Raw genomic sequence first — 20,765 nt, 5'->3', positions numbered from 1 at the left:
AGAAAACTGTTAACTTCGGATATTGGTAAGTTTTCCTATCATAATTTGTTTTAAACAGTGCTGCTTTTAAAAGCTTAATAGAAAATTTAAAATAGATGAATTCATACCAATTTAGATCTTCCCCTGCTTAAAAAAAAAAAAAATCCTCTACAGCTGACCTCTACCTACAGTATAAACAATCTGTCATGTCTATGGTCTGGCATAAAATGTTTTTTCTACTCTGGTGCTGACAGCCTCTTTTCTTCCCCTATTGGCAATCTACCTCTGGCTACTCCACTCTGCATTCTATTTCTCCAAAGGGCAGACAGATATTTTTATGACGCTTGCCTTCTCATAATGTTTCCTGGGTCCAAACAGTTTCAACAGTCCTGATTACCTGATTACTTATCCTTTATTATTCAGCTCAACACCTCTTCTATGAAGAGGTCTGACCTCATCTCCTACCTTCTTTCCCTCCATATAAATTAAATTTAACTCTTCATAAAGCTTCTCCTCTCATCAGCAATTGCTTTGGGTCCCCAACTGTTTCCTAAGCAGGTTTTTACCATAGCTTCAATAATGCCTCATTTCTTTCATCAGTCACCACTGCTTCTTCAACTAGACTCTAAACTCCTTAGACAGGAAATTTGTGTTAGGCATCTTTTATCATCAGTGTAAAGCATGATACCTGGACATCACAGAAACTTGTTAAACACTTGATAAATTATGACTTCTCCTAACCCAAACACTTAAAGAAGCATCTTTTCCTTAAGGTAACATGTGTCATACTGATTTGTAAGCAAACTTTAATTATTACTTACCAAAATTATTTCAGATTTTTCAGTATTTTGAGAGCATCTTCAAATAACTTAGAATAATCAGTAAATATCATTGGTTTTCATCAGAAATGTTTTTGTAAATTTATGGCACTCTCAATTTTTCTTTTCCTCCTCATTTAAAAAATATATATTCAGAAACAAAACAATTCCTAGCCTTATATGTAGCCTAATGTTTACAAGAAATACAAAAGTCTGCTATTTAATCTGTTTCTCATTTTAATGACACCAAAATAAAAACTATGACCTAACTGCTTAAGTTTAATCAAAGTAGCTTTCCACCAACCATAAAGAGTAAAGTTAAAAGCTTGTTCAAATGGATAAGAAGAAAGACCAATATGGTGGATATCACCTAATTAAACCTTAAAATTCCCTAATTCTGAATCACACTGGTCATAGTACAAGTTAAAAATCTATTAGGAGTATTTTTCCATTTTCACTAGTGCTTAAGTACCCCTAAACTAGAAATCTTTATATATTTAATTAAGGACAAATCATCAAATATCTGGATATCTAACAAAGTGATAAATTAATCAACTACTTTAGAAACAGGAACAGATACAACACTAGATTGTTAATTAATTTTAATTTTTGCCATTAAACAGTGTAGTTTATTTAAAAGTTTGTAGATAAATAACAGGGTCAGGTTATAGAGAAAACATTTTATTGTCATTAAGTCCAAGATACAATCCTTTACAGCAAGTTGTGCGTACAATTGATTTGGGGTTATTAATATGGTTGACTATCAGTACAGCAAATTTTCATGGTAGGAAATTTGGGAAATATTAAAAAGCATAAAGATTAAAATAAAATTAACTATTCAAAGAAATGTACTGATATTTGAGATATTTACTTTTTCTTTTTTATATACATACATACAGCCAAAATGCTTTCCAAAAAGGCTGTAATAATTTGTCTCCTCCAGCAATATAGAAGTATATATTTTTCCATACCAAAATATTAACTATAGTAACTTTTTAAATGTTTCTCAATTTGATAGGGGAAACAAAAAGATTTCCTTTAAAATTCATTCCATGGAATAGTCTGTTTCTTCTTTGATAAATCTGTTTATTCTCTTGGTTCTTTTTCTATTGAGATATTCATCATTTCCTTCTTTGGTAAGGAGTCTTTTTATACTAAGGATATTAATCCTTTTTCACAAAAATTTTTATTTATTTATTCGCCAGTTCGTCATCTTTTAATTTTCATCTTTGGTAAATTTGATTTTTTTTTAATAAAAATATACAATTACTACTTAAAATAACTATGCAGTTACTTTAAAATATTCATACATTGAATGCACATATATTTTTTCCTACTGTGACAGCAGGGTTTTATTTTCAAGATATATTTCTGGGAAGCATATGCCTAGAAATGAGAATCATACAGTCCCTGGAGTATTGGCTGAAGCTGAGTTTGCTCATTTTATGTCAATTGGAACCATCAAATTGAACCTTTGTCTCTGCTCTTTTCTCAGTGCTTGGGTCATGTACCTCCTCAGATCTCCCGTATCACCTTTTTTTTTGCATTTGAAATTTTGTAGTGTGAAATTTCTTTAATTCATATGACTATATTAAATAAAGCTAATGATGGTATTATATATTTTTATACACATTATTGTTTGGAAAACACTTTTACATGCATCAGTTATTCATTCAAATCCATTCCAGACATATTTTGAAGACCCATCATTTGATTATAATCCTAAATTTCAGACCGGTTATTAACTCCAAGAACAGAATACTTTTAAGACAATACTAGAGCTAAAACTACAGTTTTATGACTCTTGTTTTTTTCTCCCTAAGTAGTATTCTTATATTTATTTTTAAAGAATAAATATAGCTACAAAACTCAAAAATATGTGTAATAAAAAATAATTCCCTTTCTCTATCTTGTTTCCCAGCCACCTAGATTCTTACCCTCGAGACAACCACTGGTACCAGTCCCTTGTGTATCCATCTCCGTGTTTTCATAAACACACACACACACATTAATTTTTGTTTTCACAGAAATACCATATATACACACTGCACTACATTTTTGCATTTGTCACTTAAAAATCTAGAAGTGTTCCCATATTTGTAAGTATAGAGCCAACACCTCTTTTTACAATAGCTTCATAAATTCCTATTGTATGGATATACAAAAAATATTTAGCCATTCTCCCACTGAAGAACACCTAGGTTGCTTCCCAAAGCTACAGTGATTATCTTCTAATGCATTGCTTCACAATATGGAATTATATTTATGAGACAAATACTTGACAGTGGAATTGCTGGGTCATAATTGTATCTGTATTTTTAATTTGGAAAAAGATAATATTACCAAATTACCTTTCATAGAGGTTCTACCAATTCAGACTCCCCACAAATAATGTATCAGAAATTGTTAGTATACAATTTTAACACAGTGTTTTACTGCCATTTTGAGGAGTGAGAATTGATAACTTCCTATTGTTTTTTCTTTTATGAGTGAGGTTGAAGATCTTTGCAGATTATTAGAAACCAATTGTGCTTCATTTCTATGAAAAGCCTTTGTTCATTTTTATAATGAGCTTATTGGTCTTTTCTTGTTAATTTAGGAACTCAACATAATAATGAAATTAGCACTTTTCTGTGATATAAGATGCAAACATTTTTATCATGTTGCCATTTTTTTTTCTTTTGGTTTATGGTGATTTTTGCCCTTCAAAGCATTTGTTTTTTTATTAAACTGAATTCACTAATCCTTTCTCTAATGGGTATGACATTTATAACACCTTAGAAAAAAACTTCTACTTCAAGATTTTGAAAACAATCCACATGTTTTCTTCTAACATTTCTTTTTTGTGTTTTGTACACTATATTTTAAAATGGCTCATCTGAAATGTATCTGAATTAGGTTGTGACATATTAGGATTAGGTCATGAGATAGCAGTCTGAATATATCTTTATCCGCATGTCTATCCGGTCAACCCAATGATACCTATTAATTTTTGTTATAATATTAATGATTATTTCTTCCCACCTATTTGAAATGTTACTTTTATAATTCTCATATATAATTATATCTATTTCTGGACCCTATATTTTCTTTCACTGCACTATATGTCATACCAATACAATACCATTTTAATTGCTCTAGTTATGAAGTGATTTAATATCTAATGGTGTTAATACTATCAGATATTACTCTTCTTTTCTTTTATTTATTACCCTAGCTCATTAAACTCAGGCTAATTTCAAATGGTGAAAAGCCTATTTTTATTTTCATTAAGATTTCTGTAAATTTATAAGCTAACTTAAAAAGAACTGCCATCTTTATATTCTGTGGCTTCTTAATATCTTTTCTTTACATCATAAAAACAAAGTATACCAATATAAGAAAGAAATGGGCTGAGTGGCTACCAATTTAGAGCTCTGATGTTAAGTATATCATCTATAAAATATAATAATCAATAAATAAGTAATCAATGTTAAGTAAGTACTTTCCTGACAGCTGAAATCTTCCTTTATATTTGGTGCTATGTTAATCATAGTAATAAATTCTTAAAATTATTATTATGTCTTAGAGATGCAGAACTTGGGGGATAATGAACACTAGTTTAATTGTTTCAAAAAAAGTAGTTTAATATTCTGCATCCTAAAATCACTCAGAATTTTATAACATTTTATGGTATCTGAACAACTGGTATGCAAAAAAACTTAAAGTTGTACATGATAACTTTGGCAGAGGGATAGCTAGGGATTAATTTCTAGATTCGGTGATGAGAAAAATTATCAAAACATTGTGGTCTAAGTCTTTCACAACACCCTCTAATAATTATCTATATTATATTTTAAGAAAGAAGCATACAAAATATACTATCCTCCTATTTACAAAAAAAAAAATAGTTTGTAACTTCAAGAAGCATATGACTTTGGGGGGACTTAAGGTTATTGTCAATGATTGCTGGCATATCTGAAGGTTTTAATAGAAAAATTTATGTATTCTCATCTATACATCGTGTATAAAGGATAAGGGGAAAATACTTATTAGCACACATTAATTCTTTGTCAGTCAGAATTAACCCTTCCTTGAGAGCACAAAATCATCACAGAATTAAATGACTGTTAGAGTCACTAAGGTATGGCTACAGAAGAGGTCCTACACCTTTTTATAAAGTGTTGTATAGAGAGTGCATTTTCACTTTTTGATTTTGTGTGTATCTACTGCCTCCAAAACATCAACATGATTTTGGAGAAAAGCAGAAATAGCTTTGGTGCCAGACAGACTTACGTTTGAACTACCTGATTATAACACATAACTCTATCTGTGGCATTATGCAAACTCCTCATAAAAGAAACAGAGAAAATGTCTTACATTATTAGGTAGAATAGAAACAGTTTCTGTAAAGTACCTACTACAGTGCACAGGCTAAATAAATATTAGTAATATTATTATCCTTTTTCCCTGTATATACTGCAATTTTAAATGGTAAACCATAAGCTGGTCAATAAAAGTAAAATCTCATTAAAATCTTAAGGAGAGAATATTTGTTATTTATATTTTATTTCATTTTCCTAACATGTTTATGGCTTTAATCTAAAACAGGTCTGCAATAAAATAGAAAGACAGCATAATATGGATGTTAAATTTGTGGCTACAGATGGATACCTAGGTACAAATCCCATCTCTACTGCTTACTAATTTGTGTGCTTGGGCAAGTTAATTAATCTCTCTAAAGCTTGGTTTCATAAGACAGGACTGAAAATGATTATTCTATAAGGTTATTCTAATGGAAAAAAAGACATTCCATTTTAATGATTAATAACATTTCCTAGTACACTTAAGTGTACAATACCTTCTAACATTTCACTTAGCACATTTCCCAATACATTTTAAGTGCAAAAAAAAAAAAAAAGTCTAACCATTATTAGTAATTTTTATCAACTTTCCTATAAATTGATTTTGCATACCTAATATTCCTAAGAAAGGAGAATAAATTTGGTTACTTCCTAACAGATAGATGTTTGTATTGTATATATAAAATCTTTTCTTCTTAGGGAGATTTCAATTCTGAGAATTTTCAAGATTAAAACAAAGCTATGATCATTGCAAAACCAAGACCACACTGCTTTCTACCAATAGATGGCGATATATGTTGAACACAGACACTATTCCCTGCCAACCTAAGGCTCCTTAGTCCATGTAGTGTATGCAGGATGTGTGCATTGTTTTTAAGTGTATTGTTTTTAATGAAGATTGTTAAATCCATCAGCCTTGTTAAATGTACACTTACTGAAAGTTGAAATATTTAATAAACAAAGAAACTAGAATACGATGGAAACCAGAATAGAAATAATAAAATAATTGAAAATGTAAGAAAATAAGGAATGTGGCAAGTGCATAAAAGATTAATCATCTGACAGTAGAAATGATTATTTAGGACGGAGCAGGGTCATACAATAGGTTAAAAATGCTGAGCCTAGGCCAGAAAGGCACAAATAAAAATTGTTTTTTTAAAGGAAAAATGTTCTAGCACAGATCAGACGACGCTCTTTTGCTAGTAATGAACACTCCACAACTTAGCATTAAAGCAAGAGAAGGCTAGGTACTCATTCAAGAAGGTAAAATTGAAGCACAGTGACAGCTGCTGATGAAATATTCCTAGAAAACCAGAAGTATTTCAACAGACTCAAGGTCTTTTAATTCAATATCAGAACAAGTGCGTTAAATAGCATGCAGACCAAGGAATTCCTTGGAATATTTACGGATATTATCAAGAAAAGTTGTCATCTACTTATAAGATTTTTGATTTAGACATTCTTTTAGAATGTATGCTGGCAGAGGAAAGAGGTACCTGTTTTTATGATTCTAAAGCAATAGCTTATTTAGTGGAAATTCATCTAGGAATGCTCAAGTACTATAGAATAAATCACATGAACTTACAAACAAGCTTTCTGCAAACTAACATGTTCATAAACAGAGAAACTTCCCCTGTTCCAAATTACTCTACCCTCTTGTGGAACAACAGGCTACAATTATGGCAATGCATTTAGTAGCCCTAACCTTAAATTGGGAATAAGATGAAATCCATATAATTATTGGTTAAAATGTATTCTTTTTGGAAGTTGTTGTTTATAAGGTATTTAGAAGATGAAGGGCATAGCTATTTTTTTTAAGGAGTGAATTAAATGTATGATAGTATTTCATACTTTCTACCAGTTAGAGACAAGATTTTCAGAATCTCATAGTACATGTAAACAGCCTTAGAATCATGGAGAAAATTCTAGATTACATAGTTGCCAAAGAGTAAGTAAGTTGGAAGAAAATAATTCCTGTCCTTCTTCAAATTTATATAGTATAAACCTGACCAGGAGACTTGGATTCAGCAATAAGGTGTTTAGGCAAAAAAAGTATGCAACAATTCAGTGGCAAAGGTGTTTAACTTTTATTTACAAGCTTTAACTTTTTAAACTACTGTTTGAATTAATGCAGTGAACTGCTTATAAACAAAAGATGTTCATATGTGAAATTTTCATGACAATGTAAACCGTCCTCGGTGACCTTGAGTTTCCATAAATAGTCACCATTTTCATTTGCTGGTATCTACCCAAGGGGAAAAGGTACCGCCTACGGGACTTAACCTCCATGAGGCCTGTCTAATGGAACAAGAAATATTTGAGGTGCAAACTCTAACCTGTAAGCATCAGTTCTCAGCAGCAACTCTTCTAAGAACTAACTCCTAACAAAATTGATTGAAAAATGTGTATCTTCACCAAGAATTAAGGGAAAATGAAAAGATTTTGAACTTGTTTTATTAAAATAAATCTAAGATTTAAACAGAAGTCAGATTTACTAGACATTTAAAGAAACAAGATAGTCTTTCCTTTTCATTTATTTGCTCATTTGCTCACTCACTGAAGAATTACTGAGTACTCACTCTGTGCAAAACACTGTGCTAGGGTCAAAGAGGATCATGATTGTAGCAAGATAGAATTCTTGCTCTACTGAATCATATCATCTAATACCCAGTATCAGAATATAAAGAGTTCCTGAACCTATTAACTAGTTAGCAAGTAATCAGAATTCCTAGGCTATACGGGAAGAGAACAAACTCAAACATTTTTCTATAACAGGATTGGTCAAAAGGGTGAATAAACCACATAAAAGAATATGAAAATATGAACATATAGTATTCTTTCCATATTAGGAACTCATAAAACAGACAAAATATTTGTAAATCACACATCTGATATTAAAATCCACAATATGTAAAGGACTCCTAAGACTCAACAACAAAAACAAACCTATTTAAAATGGGCAAAGGGCTTAAACAGATGTTTCTTCAAAGAAGATATACAAACCATCAACAAGCTCATGAAAGTATATTCAACTTCATTAATCTTTAGGGAAATGCAAAAACACAACGAGATAGCACATCACTCCCAGTAGGATGGCTATTATATTTAAAAAAAAAAAAAATGCAGACAGAAAATAAATGTAAGTGAGGATGTGGAAAATTTGAACCCTTGTGCATTGCTGGTGGAAATATAAAATAGTGCAGCTGCTGTGGAAAACAGTGTATCAGTTCTTCAAAAAAAAATTAAGCATAGAATTATCATATGATCCAGCAATTCCAAAAGAATTAGAAGCAGGGATTCTATCAGATATCTGTATACCAATGTTCAAAGCAGCATTATTCATAATACTCAAAAGGTGGAAACAACCTGAAGTCTATCAATGAATGACTGGATGAACAAACTGTGATATATACATATAATAGAGTATTATACAGCCTTAAAAAGAAAGAATATCTAATACATGCTACAACATCGATGAATCTTTAAAATATTATGCTGGGTGAAATAAGCCAACACAAAAGGACAAATATTGTAAGATTCCACTTATCTGAGGTCCCTAGAATAGTCAAAATTCATAGAGAAAGTAGAATGACAACCATTACCAGCAACTGGGGGAAGAGTGGGAGTTAGAAGTCATTTTTTAATGGGTACAGAATTTCCGTGGAGAATAATGAAAAAGTTCTAGAGATGGATGGTTGGTGGTGATGGTGGCACGACAATGTGAATGCACTTAATGCCCTTGAAAAATGTACACTTAAAAATGGTTAAAATGGCAAATATATTATGTACATTTTACCACAACATAAAAAATTTTTAATTCACAAGAATTTCCTTAAAACTGCAATGAAGAGAGATTCAGTAGGATACCAATGTCAGCAGTAGCAGTGGGTCGGCTTTGGCAGGATACAGGTGTGCATCTATGGTATGTATTTTGCCGGGCAGTACTCCTTTATATCTATGCGGTAGCACTATTTTATGAGAAATAATCATATAATAGATATAAAAATTAATCAAAATGTTATTGTGTTCTCACCACACTTTAGTTTCTAGAATTTAAACATTTAAAGATAGTCTCAGTTGTAACCTTATATTAATCCTTTTTTCCTCGAATGGTATTAAGGGCTTCAAAGCCATTATGGGAAGAGAATACGAAACAATTACATATAAATCACAAAAAAATGACAAAAAGATAAATTTCGTATGGAAAGTGGGAGTTTCCCAGTCATTTATTTGGATTATGTGGTACCTATGTTCAGAATGGGGTCAGTGGGGGTGGGAGGAGGAAAGAAGAAGACGATGAAGAAAAGAAGGAAGGAAGGAAGTGGGGTGGGGAGAAGGAAAGAGGGAGAGAGATGAAAAGGCTCTCGTTTATTACTTTCTACCTTGCTCTCTGAAGTTCAACCACATTGATTTCCTTGCTATTCCATAAACACATCATATGTGCCTTAGGGCTATTGCAATTGCTGCTCCTTGTGACTGGAATGATTTTCCTGTTGCTTAGCTAGCTCCTTTACTTCTTTCTTCACCTCCTTCTGGCCTCTGCTCAAATACCATCACCTCTAATAAGGCCTTCTTAACCACCCTTATTAAATAATGCCTCCTTCCCTCAATTCTTTCTGTCCTGCTGTTATGTTTCTTCACAGCATATATTATAATACAAGGGCAGATATTGGCAAATATTTGTTTATTTGCTCATTGTCTATCTCAAAACTGGCATAAACCTCCCTGTTTTGTTCACTGCTGTACTACAGTGTCTGCAATATTACCAATAAATTCTTGTAGCAGGAAGGGAGTGAATAAAGGAAGCAGAAAGGAAAGAAGGAATTACCGTTAAATTTCAGAAAACATATGAATGCTGAGAATAGTAATGCTAAGACTGCTAAGAGATAACCTGGAGCAACTCGGCATACCTTTTCCACTACCCTTGGGTTCTCTGCCAGGTTCTCCCTCCCCACAAACCTCAAAGGCATCAATACCAACTTGGATTCCAACTTCTGACCTGCACATTTTGGAAGCCAGCCAGATAGGGCTTAATGATTGATCACCAGCTCGAGATAAATGAGTCAAAATTTTAGTTCTTTTTTTTTTTTTTTTTTTACTATCAGACTGTAGTCTACCTCTTAAGCAAATCCTCCAATGAATAACTCTCACTTTTAGGAAACAACTTTTGGCTTCAGCTTTTGTAATGCATCAACTGGAGCACATGTTAAAATATTTTGACTCTTTCATGCAAAGAAGACTAAATACTGTCATCTAGAATTGGTGAACCCAAAATGTGGCAGAAAATACGCAGGAGTGCTATTCCTTTCCTGAATAAGAAATAAGAAATATTACTGTTTCATCAGGACCTAGCAATGATAAAAAGCTAGGCTTGAGGAGCATAAATTATTAAATCCTTGTTGTTATTCCTCCTACATTCTTCAAAAGTCTCACTGAAAAAGAGCTATTTTTAATAAAAGTTGAGCATATAGTTGTGCAATAAATGATTCATTAATTCATTTATTCAGCAGCTATGTATTAAGAATGACTGCTTATAAGACACCAGGCTGGGATGTCAATATAAATAAGTTATGGCCTCTGCCCCTTACAATCTTGACGGTCTAGTGGACAGATTGAGATATGTCATAGAACTCAGGGGTCCAATTGCCCATGGTTTTTATATCTCAATCAAAGCACCGTATAGAAGTATATAATAGATCTTAAAAGAAAATCATTTGCACTAGAAATTATAAGTATAATGTAAAATAAATTTTCCAAAAATGTTTTAAAACACTTGAGTAAACACTCTGAATCACTGATGTTAAAGAAACACTTTGACATAAATCACTGATTCTTTGTGACAAGCACTACAATTCAGGTCACATCTGAGCATCACAATTTGTGATACTAAAAGTGTTTGTATCCTTCTAATAAAGAATGTCTAAACTTTAGATTAATATGTCTTCTTTTCTCCTTACCTTGCATGAGGTTACTTTACTTTCTATACCTCTCCATTCATAAACACCTAGGATGTTATACTTGCAACTTCATTCTGTTCTCCATTTCATCACTTGTAGATGAATAAACTTCACTCTAGACATTTCATATACACCTCTCCCAGCTTTTCCTATTTATAAGTTTTTAGATACCTCATATAAACTATTTGTGACAGCCAATAATTGACTTCTTTACCAACAAAGTGTTATAAAGAGTTCAAAATGGAATAGTCCTATATTAGAGATGTATAACTGTCTTTAAAAATAGAGAAACTGCATTATTAGGATTTGTTGACATCAGATTAAAAACTAAAAGTAACAACAATGAATTTCAGATGTTGTACCATTTTTATTTAAAATATAATGATAATATATTTTGATTATAATATACTTTTACCAAATGTCTATCTACCATTATTGAACACCTACTTAGCATGCGTGAGACACTAAAATAGACTTTTTGAACATATATATACATAAGACCACTCGCCACCTTCCTCCAAGATTCCCCGCCTCGCATTCCCTTCCTCCAAGATTCTCAGCTCCTTAACATATCAGTTGTCTCCTACAGAACCAGTGTTCGGAGTAGTAAGATTATTTTTGCTTGAGTCTTTTTCTAAGGAAAGGAAAAGAGCTGGCATTGTGAGACTCCTTTATGCTGCCAGCTGTTTACCTTCTTAGAAGACAGATCTTAATAGGATGGGTATCTGGGTTTCAGCCTCGGAGTATCTTTTGGAGATATATATATACACATATATTTAACTTGATTGGTACAGAAACCCTTAGAAAGAGATGCTACCTATTTTACAATGTTTTACATTTAAGAAGCTAAAGTATTTGACTAAAAATACATGTTGAGCAAGAGAAATTTTTAGAAAAACACTTTTTCACTACACTAATCTGAATATAATTTTATTCCTCTGTGCTTTTAACACTTTATAAAAATATTTACAAAGATTCTGAAGTATAGTAGGAACATAATATGAATTTTCAAAAGAGCTTCTCTGTTAACCATTCTACACACATCATTCCTGAAAGTCTGTTGGATGATCTCATGGGATTGTAAAAACCTTGGTCCCAGGTGATCCCTGACGATGCCATTTTCCTTCTTCCTACTTCAATTACCATGAGGCAAGTTTGTCCAGGGTAAGAAGGATATATGTTAGGAGAAAAATTATCCCTTAAACTTTGCAATATTTTATTGAACTAAAGGATCACCTGTAAAGATTGATCCTATAGTATTTACTGAGATGGAACATTAACTTTATATTATCACCCAGAGAAACTAACTTACCAATAAATATTATATTTATTATATTCAAAATATATGTACAGTTAATAAATTATTTTACCCTAGGCCCTAAAAAAAAGTGCTATTGATTGGACTTCAAATAATAATTATTTTGTGGAGTTTAAATCAACATATAAGGGACACCTCATTATTATGTAACATTTCTTTCATTTTCCTGTGTTCTACTTTTCTGTATGGATTTAAAATTCTACACTTACTTCTCTTTTAAATTTTTCTAAATTATAGGCCTTCAAGATGATATATTTAAAACTAAATACATGATATTATAAGATACACATTTTATGAGCAACTTAAGTACAGTTGACAATCAAATCTCCAGTGTTTTTAAAAAACAATTGGATAACACAGAAAGTCTAGTTTGGCATATAACACATAGAAAATTTCACTGAAAATCTCTAACAGAGAAATTTTTGTGCTTAAATTTTAATGCACCTGTCTAATTTTATTAATTCTTATTTGGAGGCTCAATTTTCCAATTATTTACATTAATAGTTTGACCTAATAGTTGAGTAAAATTTGTATTGTATACACATCAAATGTGCAGAAGATGAAATGTAGAAGAAAAGAAGAAAAATAAAAGGAAAGAAAAAAGGCATTCATTGAAGGACAGAGATAGTAGGTTAATGACATTGGAAATGTACTTACTCCCTCTAAATTTCCAAGTAAACAATCATAGGTGCAATTAGAGTTTTATCTTATTTTGATAAATGATTCAGTAAGCTTTCTAAAAAATCCAAGGAGGCATTTTAAAGAAATTTATGATCAATAATAGCAATCTCTCAAACATCTGACACAACAAAAGGAAATCTTAAAGTGAATAGCAACGAAATTACAATTGAAGAATGGTATATTTCAATAATAATATATGGCATTTTGGCTCCCTATTACATCACTTTAAAAATCCAAACGTATTCAATAATAGCATGTTCTCACTTAAGATACAATTGTTATTTTAAAGAGAAAAGATGAACTTCTTTCTCAGAGGTAAAAAGATATTAAATAATTCAACTCTCTATATAATGTCAACTCAAATTTGTCTGTGGCAGATTATGTTATTGGCACTGTTTGATGCACTCCCTCCCCCTTTCCCTCTTTATCATGGTCTGGCATTTTTCCTCACCACCCAGGTTTCATTTTTCCAAACTTCATTCTACCTTAAGCTGCCAAGTCCTGGGGCTTTCCCTGTTGCCAAAAGCCATTTCCTTCCAGCTATACAGAGATGAAAGAGTAAGTTAAGCCTTTAATGAAGAAATTTCATTTTGCAGGATGGCAAGACACCAAAACTGTTCTCTCATATTCCACAAAAGTAGTCTACCTACATTTTGTGAATGATCTCCCCTAAGTTCTCATATGAAAATTATTTTTACAGAATCTTATAATATCCTTTATTATGACCTTGCCATCTTATGTAGTAATCTAACTCTGCAGATTTCGAGAGAGGGAAGTCATAATACCCCTGTGTAAGAATAAATTAGCTAATTTGTCACATGTAGAACAGAGGGCCATCTTCAATTAGTACACAGATGCACTCCAACACATTACAACAACCACAATATGCCACCTTAATAGCAAATTTAACAAAATCCCTGGTGACAATTCATGAAATAGTTCAGTCCTTCAAGAAGAAACATAATTACTGAATTCTTTACCAAAAAAAAAAAAAAAGAAAGAAAGAAAAAGAAAATCAAAGCTGGTCACCTAACTGAGAGCTAAATTTTCAACCAAATGTTAATAGCAAAACTACTTGTTTGGTTAATATCTTTAGGTCCAGTCTCAAAAAAATAATGGGGGGACTTATTGCCACAAGGAGTGTGTGTGTGTGTGTGTGTGTGCGCGCGCGCGCGTGCGTGCGTCTGTGTGTGTGGGGGGGTGGGTATGTGTGTAAATATAACATTATCATTAACCAGTATGAATTCCGAAGCCTCTCTGCTGGCCTGCAATAATAATGATGGACCTTCACGGATTAGCCCACAACGTCTCCCTGAGCCTCTCTTGGTGGACACCTTGGATCTGTGAGACAATTTGCCCCTCGAGCCTAGAGTAAACACCAACTTGAATCATGTGAGCACTGGATCGATGACCTCATTTGACCATATTTATATCAACTAAGCTCACTCAAGTACCCACATTCATTACAAAATAATATTTTACATTTATGATTACAGAGTGAGCCTAAATTCTTAGTGAAAGATACATATTTAAAACTAATAAGGCCATCATTGTATATTGGGAGTCTTTTATACTAAAGTCATCTTAGCTTAGGTACTCCAATTTTCTTTAGATATATTTGAACCCAGTTCTGGCCATTGCCTTCATAAGAATACATTATAATCTACTTACTTTTAAAGACATTACTGCCTAATAACTGCTGAAAATGGGAATACATATCCGTATATTTTAATTTTCCCTCCTTGAAATCATAGTAAAGGGTTGTAAATGTAGCAGATACTCAACAAATAAAAAAGAAATACAATCATATAATGCAAAAATTTACTGGATTGATGTGCTCTATTGTGAATTAAGTCATATCTTTGTACTTTATAATTTACATAAGTATCTAGGAACACTTTCCTCACCCCCGCCCCATGCTACCTCAATGCCAGGGACTATTCTGGAAGCTGAGTCAAGAATACAGACTTTCTCTCTGTTCTTTTGGACCATTCGATACAAAAAATCCACAAAATACCTGCATGCAATTTAATAAGCACTATGAAGGAAACGAAGTACTAAGATACAGACCAAGAGGTGACAAATCACTTTTGACAAAGTGATCAAGAACAATCTCTGAGCTAAGATTTAAAGTTTGAGAAGGAGCTAAACATTCAGAGTGGAAGGAATAGTCTAGGCACTAGGAACAGCATTTGAAAAGACCTTAGGGAATAAAATTACCCCACAACTTCCAGATACTAAAACATTAGTGTGGCCGAAGCATATAAATGAGGTGGGTTCCCAGATCAGAGAGTTAACTGTATCTTAACAGAAAAAATTTGCTGCTGATTGGTTTCTATGTTCTGCATATTATGAAAAGTGACCTATAGAGGAGCAAACTATGGAATTAGAGAAACTAATATGAAGGCTGCATAAGGAATCCAGATAAATTATGAAGATGGCCTGTACTAATTTGGTGGCAATATAGATATAGAAAACAAGGTGGAAAAGGTACATTTGAGTAGTATAATTAAATAAAGGTGCATTTGGGCAATAAGATTGATAAATCTGAATACAGACTGGTTAGGGATGAAAAGCCATCATGAGGAAGAAAGACTAATCAACACCTGGAGGATGGTGATGCCGTTTATTTAAATGATGGAGACAAGGGGGAAGGAGCTGAGAACAGAGTTTTAGGGAAAATCATAAGTCATACCATTATAACACTTAGAATGACCACTCTCATTAATAAACATTAAGCTCCTTTACAAAGCTAGAAAAATACCATATAAATCCTTCCAACACTTGACACTATTTTTCATATCTAACAGTAGATAGTATATATAAATTAGTTTTCATTATTCATGCAAAATGTAAGTAAAATACTATTTTTTTTCCTTGCCACAGAAAAAGCGGGTTGGTCATATTAAATAAGGTGAAAAGGACTTCTCTGATTTCACCTCTGAATTTCTTTATCTTTGCTGCCAAAATTCATCTCTACCGCAGGTAGCAAAAACACAAGCACTACCACAGGAGTGCTCCCATGATTCTCTCTGGTTCCTAGGAGACACAAGAAGGCACCAGGATGCTCTTGGCAGAGAGCCAGCCCTGACTCATCTTTCTTCTGTAGATGTATCAAGTACCCAGTGGGCCTGGCCCTGCACCATAGGGATCATGGTATATTGTATATCTAGACTCTACAAAAATATGTCACTGCATCCCATGACTGCACAAGGGTTCACTTTCAAAAGGGAAACTTCAACAGATGTTTTAAACATTGACAAAATGTAGAAACTTAAGTTAAACAAAATCTATTATCAGTTGCCCAAATAGAAGGCACTTCCTCCATTTCATCAAATGCCATATTTTGTTTAGCACTTTGTCGTGAATAAGCAGTATTCTAACAATCATGATAATTCCATACATAGAGATCAGATAAGACTTTCAAAAAAATGTATTTTTTTTTAAAAATCCTACTTATCATAGTTTCTAAGTCAGTAAATTCTAGTTTAAACTTTTTTAAATAATGGAAAAAGAATTCAAAGAAAGACTTTTCAATAAAATAGACCATTCAATAACTGGATTTGGTTTGCAGGTTATATAGATAGGCTTTATGAATCAAAAATCATGATTATATATTTAAAACAAAAATCATGAAAATATATTTAAAATTACCAAAAGAAAGAAAAACGTATGTCTTCTGCTCACAGAGAAGGAGAAATAGAAAAGAACATTAGTTATGTTTCTGAAAAGAACTGAACCTCCCAACACTGACAACTCAGCAATTGGCAATTCATCATTCTTTTAAAAGCTCATGTGGATTTGTTCTTTATCTTATTGAAGTGAGCTTTTTTAAAACTCCCCTAAGCGTCTCTCACATAAAAATTGCTCTTAGCTTCAGAGGAGATATAAATTGCTACGAATGCTGCAATTGAAATTTTAAAAAGAAACTAAAATAATAAGTTAAATGTTTGCTATAATCACAAAGTTGGCACTAAATTTTCTAGTTTGGTAATCTTGCTTTGGTCTCTTAACTATCTTTAATACAAATAAATAAGTACCTACTTTTTTCCTAAAAGTAAGTGAGTTTCAGTTGAAGTCGATAAAAGTTTAAATGATTCTGAATCTTATCTGAATTTCACTAAAAACACTCGTTTTAAAAACATAAAACTGCATCTAGAAATGGGGCTAAGCAGTCTTGTCCATTATTTGTGTTTGTATGCTCCGAAGGGGTGCGGCGCATCTGCGCTGTCCCCACAGGTAGGATCAGCTCCTGGCTCTGCACGCTCACCTTTGCGCATAGGAAATATAACACAAGCTTTTTTTTTTTTTTTTTTTTTTGCTCGCAAAAAAAAAAAATTCGACCTGCCCCTGAAACCGAAATCCATTCAACAACTCCGCTAACATCGACAGAAAGAAATAATAGCAAACCATCATGTGTAGCTGTAAAGAAAAGGCCTTGCAATGGAAACAACTGCCTCCCCAGTTATTCTTGCCCCAATTGCTTTGACCACTCCCCCCACTCACCCACCCAGCTTCCCTCCCCTCTACTTTCCAGGTGGCGTAACGCGGGTGGCCAAAGCCTAGGGATGCGAATAGGGATACAGGTGGGTGTGGCGGTTGAGGCGAGTGCTGGCGAGAGAACGGTGGCTTCCCTACCCACCACATCACAGGAGCAAGAGAAAAGCCACTTACTTGCAACCTTGCCTGCCGGTCATGCCCACCCAGTGCACCCGCAGAATCTGGCCCCAGGGAAGGGCGAGAGCTTAAGGGACCCTTCCTCGCTCTGGTCTCCCCCGGCGTTGTCTCTGCAGCTGCTTCTCTCTTCCTTTAGTCTCCTGTTGCTCAGAGGGCGGCAGCCACAGCCAGCCGCTGGTACCCAAGCTAGCCCAGCCCAGGACAGCCGAGCCCAAGAATTGGAAAGCAGATGCTCGCAGTGGGAGCGCAGGCGAGGGCCGGCTCCTACAGTGCGCCCCTCCCTCCGGGGCGCGCCCAGGCCGGCGGCAGCCCCGCCCCTCCGCAGGCCCGGGCGCCGCAGCTTCTCCTTCCACTGCTCCCGCCCCACCCCGTCCGCGCCCTCCCTGCTTCCCAGCCCTCCGTTCCCGCCAGCAGGGCAGGGCGCGGACCCAGCTTGTAGCGCGGTGGTGGTGCTGCTGCAGCCTCTTCACTGTGTGCTAAATAGAAGGCAGAGGAGGGGTCGCGACCTCGACTATGGCTGCCCCCTTGGGTGGGGCGTGTGTGTGTGTGTGTGTGTGCGCGCGCGCGCGCGTGTGTGTGTTCAGCAGCCAGAAGAACCCTTCCCTTACCTCGCCCCCGCCCTCATCACCCCTTCCTCCCTTCCTGCTCAGCAGAATCTGCTAACGTTTCCGAGAAGTCACTTGTGCCTCTTTGTGGAAAGCCAGAGAAGACTTGGGGCAGAGGAAATGGGGACCAATGGCAAAGGCCCGGCCAATGCCTCCTGGGCTCTAAGGATTAGCGACTAGGTATCGGTTCCTTCCCTAGGGCTTTGCCCACGGAGACGGGCCGTGGCGCTCAAGACCTAGTCTAGGCTGCTGTTTTTCTTTTTTATAACAGGTCGATCTGGTTGCCGAGTCTATCAGGCAGGCAAAGAATACATTTTCTGTCTAAGGTAGAGAAGTCAGAGGTTGTCGTGGGTGGAGAGGGAGATGTGGAGCAGAGGCTGCTTTGTCAGATCAGAGACTCGTTAAGATACATTATCAGTTGTAAGGGTTGTGAGTTTCAGAACTGGGCAGGAGCGACTGTGAAAAGAAATTTTTGTAAATCCGTGTGTGTGCGTGTGTGTGTGTGTGTGTGTGTGTGTGTGTGTGTGTGTGTGTTTTCTACAGCAGCCTTCTGGGAGGAAGAGAAATGAAAACAGGATTGAATTATCTTTCTCAAAGAGAAACAGGAAATTTCCACCAAGGGAAAATAGAAAAGGATTACAATGGGGCAGGATGGATGTCTGGATTCAGGCCTTAAAAAGGGGCAGATCACTTTACAGTATAAACATGAGTGATGGTTATTTGTAGCTATAGTTTATTTGCTTCCACGCCTTCTATTGCGGACTCGATACTTAGTGGTAAACACACAGGATTTTAAGCTCCAGTGTTTACCTTTCCTGCTGCTTACTGAGCTTCTGAGGTTTTCCCTGGGGCTTTGGACCTTACATTCTTGACTTGTAAGACCGGCTATTGAAGGAAGGAAACTCAGTTTTTGAGGCTCTCCACTGAAGGGTGAACTTGGTCACTTGGGGATAATGTTCAATGGCAAGTAACCTCATACTTGATTGGTTGCAGACATAAGAAGAGTTTAACTGACAGCCCTTTTGATTAGATGCAATAAATATCACTTTATTTTCCTGCTACCTTTAAGCCCCCCTTCAACTAAATCGATGCATAGTCACTAAGAATTAAAATTAGCTCAATCAACTTTTTCTTATAGCTCTCATATCTGCTCTTTTCTACCAGGGAATAATTTATATCACACTCAGAATAATTAGAACCCACAGGATTTCAAATCCATGTTATATTTTTCCTTAAGAGAATAAATTTGAACAGAAAGACGAGCTGATTTAGATAGTCGAAAATGACCGATGTCTCTAAAATTGTAAAATTGATAAATTGATTAATGGATTTGATCAACAAATTCCAAAATACTCAAACCTCATCAAGAACAAATTACTGGATTCGTTATGCGTAGAAATGATGCAAAATTAAAGCAAAAAATAGATCCAAGATGAACTGATAAATGATAGCACTATATGGAATTATATAGGAGTTTAGAGTCACCTTTGGTGGTTAAAGACTATATAGCACTACCCAGAAAACATCACTTGGGATAGTGACAAGATATTGGGATGGGTGATCCACTGGTTAAATGAAGTGTAGCAATTATTAATAATGGACAATAAAGTACTTTTCATCTGTGTGATAGGGAAGGAATTTTTTGTCTCTTTTCTCCTACCACTAAGAAAATAATATATGCCATTCTTTGCCAATGAATGTATGTTTATTTTATATAAATATTATGTGTATGTATGTTATATATTACATACATATATAAAATTTTCTACTCTAAGAGTCCATTCACGAGTACATACTATTCTCAATATACCTAGGTTTTTGTTAGGAATTTCAAAAATAAAACCTCCTAGGCCTGTCTGCAGTGTACCAATGCCTATAAGCTCATTGGTAAAGCATAGTGTGTGTTTATTATTTTTTTACTTCTCTTTCATCTGCAACTATTTTCTTCCATCCATTTATTTTATGTAGCATTGTTAATCTCTCAGGCATTTTGTAATCTATTACTTTTAGTTTATGCTCTTTATTAATCTTTTGGAAGGAAGCTCTGAGATTTTTGACTCTGTTTAAATCCAGAAGACTCTCCGAGTCTCTTTTTGAATATTACATGAAACACCTGTGTTAGTTCACCAAACACTAAGTGATGGTGTCACATGTAGACAGAAGTAGGCAGTGCCATTAAGAAGACTAATTGGTAGGTTTTAATTATGGGAGGCAGAGAAGATACCTGGTTGAACTAGCCAACCACCAATAAATTCCTAAGACTATTCACAAATGATGGTCTATAATTTGGGTAGAAAAAAGTAGAAATGATTATATGTTGGGACTGATATTATACCAGAAGAGTAATAAAGAATTTAATTTTACTTGGCAGTACTGTGGAAATTCAC

At 34.4% G+C, this 20,765-nt stretch overlaps 1 protein-coding gene across 1 annotated transcript in view; it reads right to left on the bottom strand.

Annotated features, from left to right (window-relative positions):
- The window catches only part of SCN9A (sodium voltage-gated channel alpha subunit 9), a 125,180-nt gene extending 107,270 nt beyond the window's left edge, over positions 1-17,910 (bottom strand). The window contains exon 1 of the mRNA XM_036236646.1: positions 17,771-17,910. The gene's annotated coding sequence lies outside the window, so the exon portion shown is untranslated. The remainder of the gene's footprint in view (positions 1-17,770) is intronic.
- Positions 17,911-20,765: the final 2,855 nt, after the last annotated feature.

The sequence above is a fragment of the Rousettus aegyptiacus genome, unplaced genomic scaffold (genome assembly GCF_014176215.1).
Source record: "Rousettus aegyptiacus isolate mRouAeg1 unplaced genomic scaffold, mRouAeg1.p scaffold_m13_p_2, whole genome shotgun sequence".
NCBI lineage: Eukaryota > Metazoa > Chordata > Mammalia > Chiroptera > Pteropodidae > Rousettus > Rousettus aegyptiacus.
This window is presented reverse-complemented; position numbering and strand designations above follow the sequence as displayed.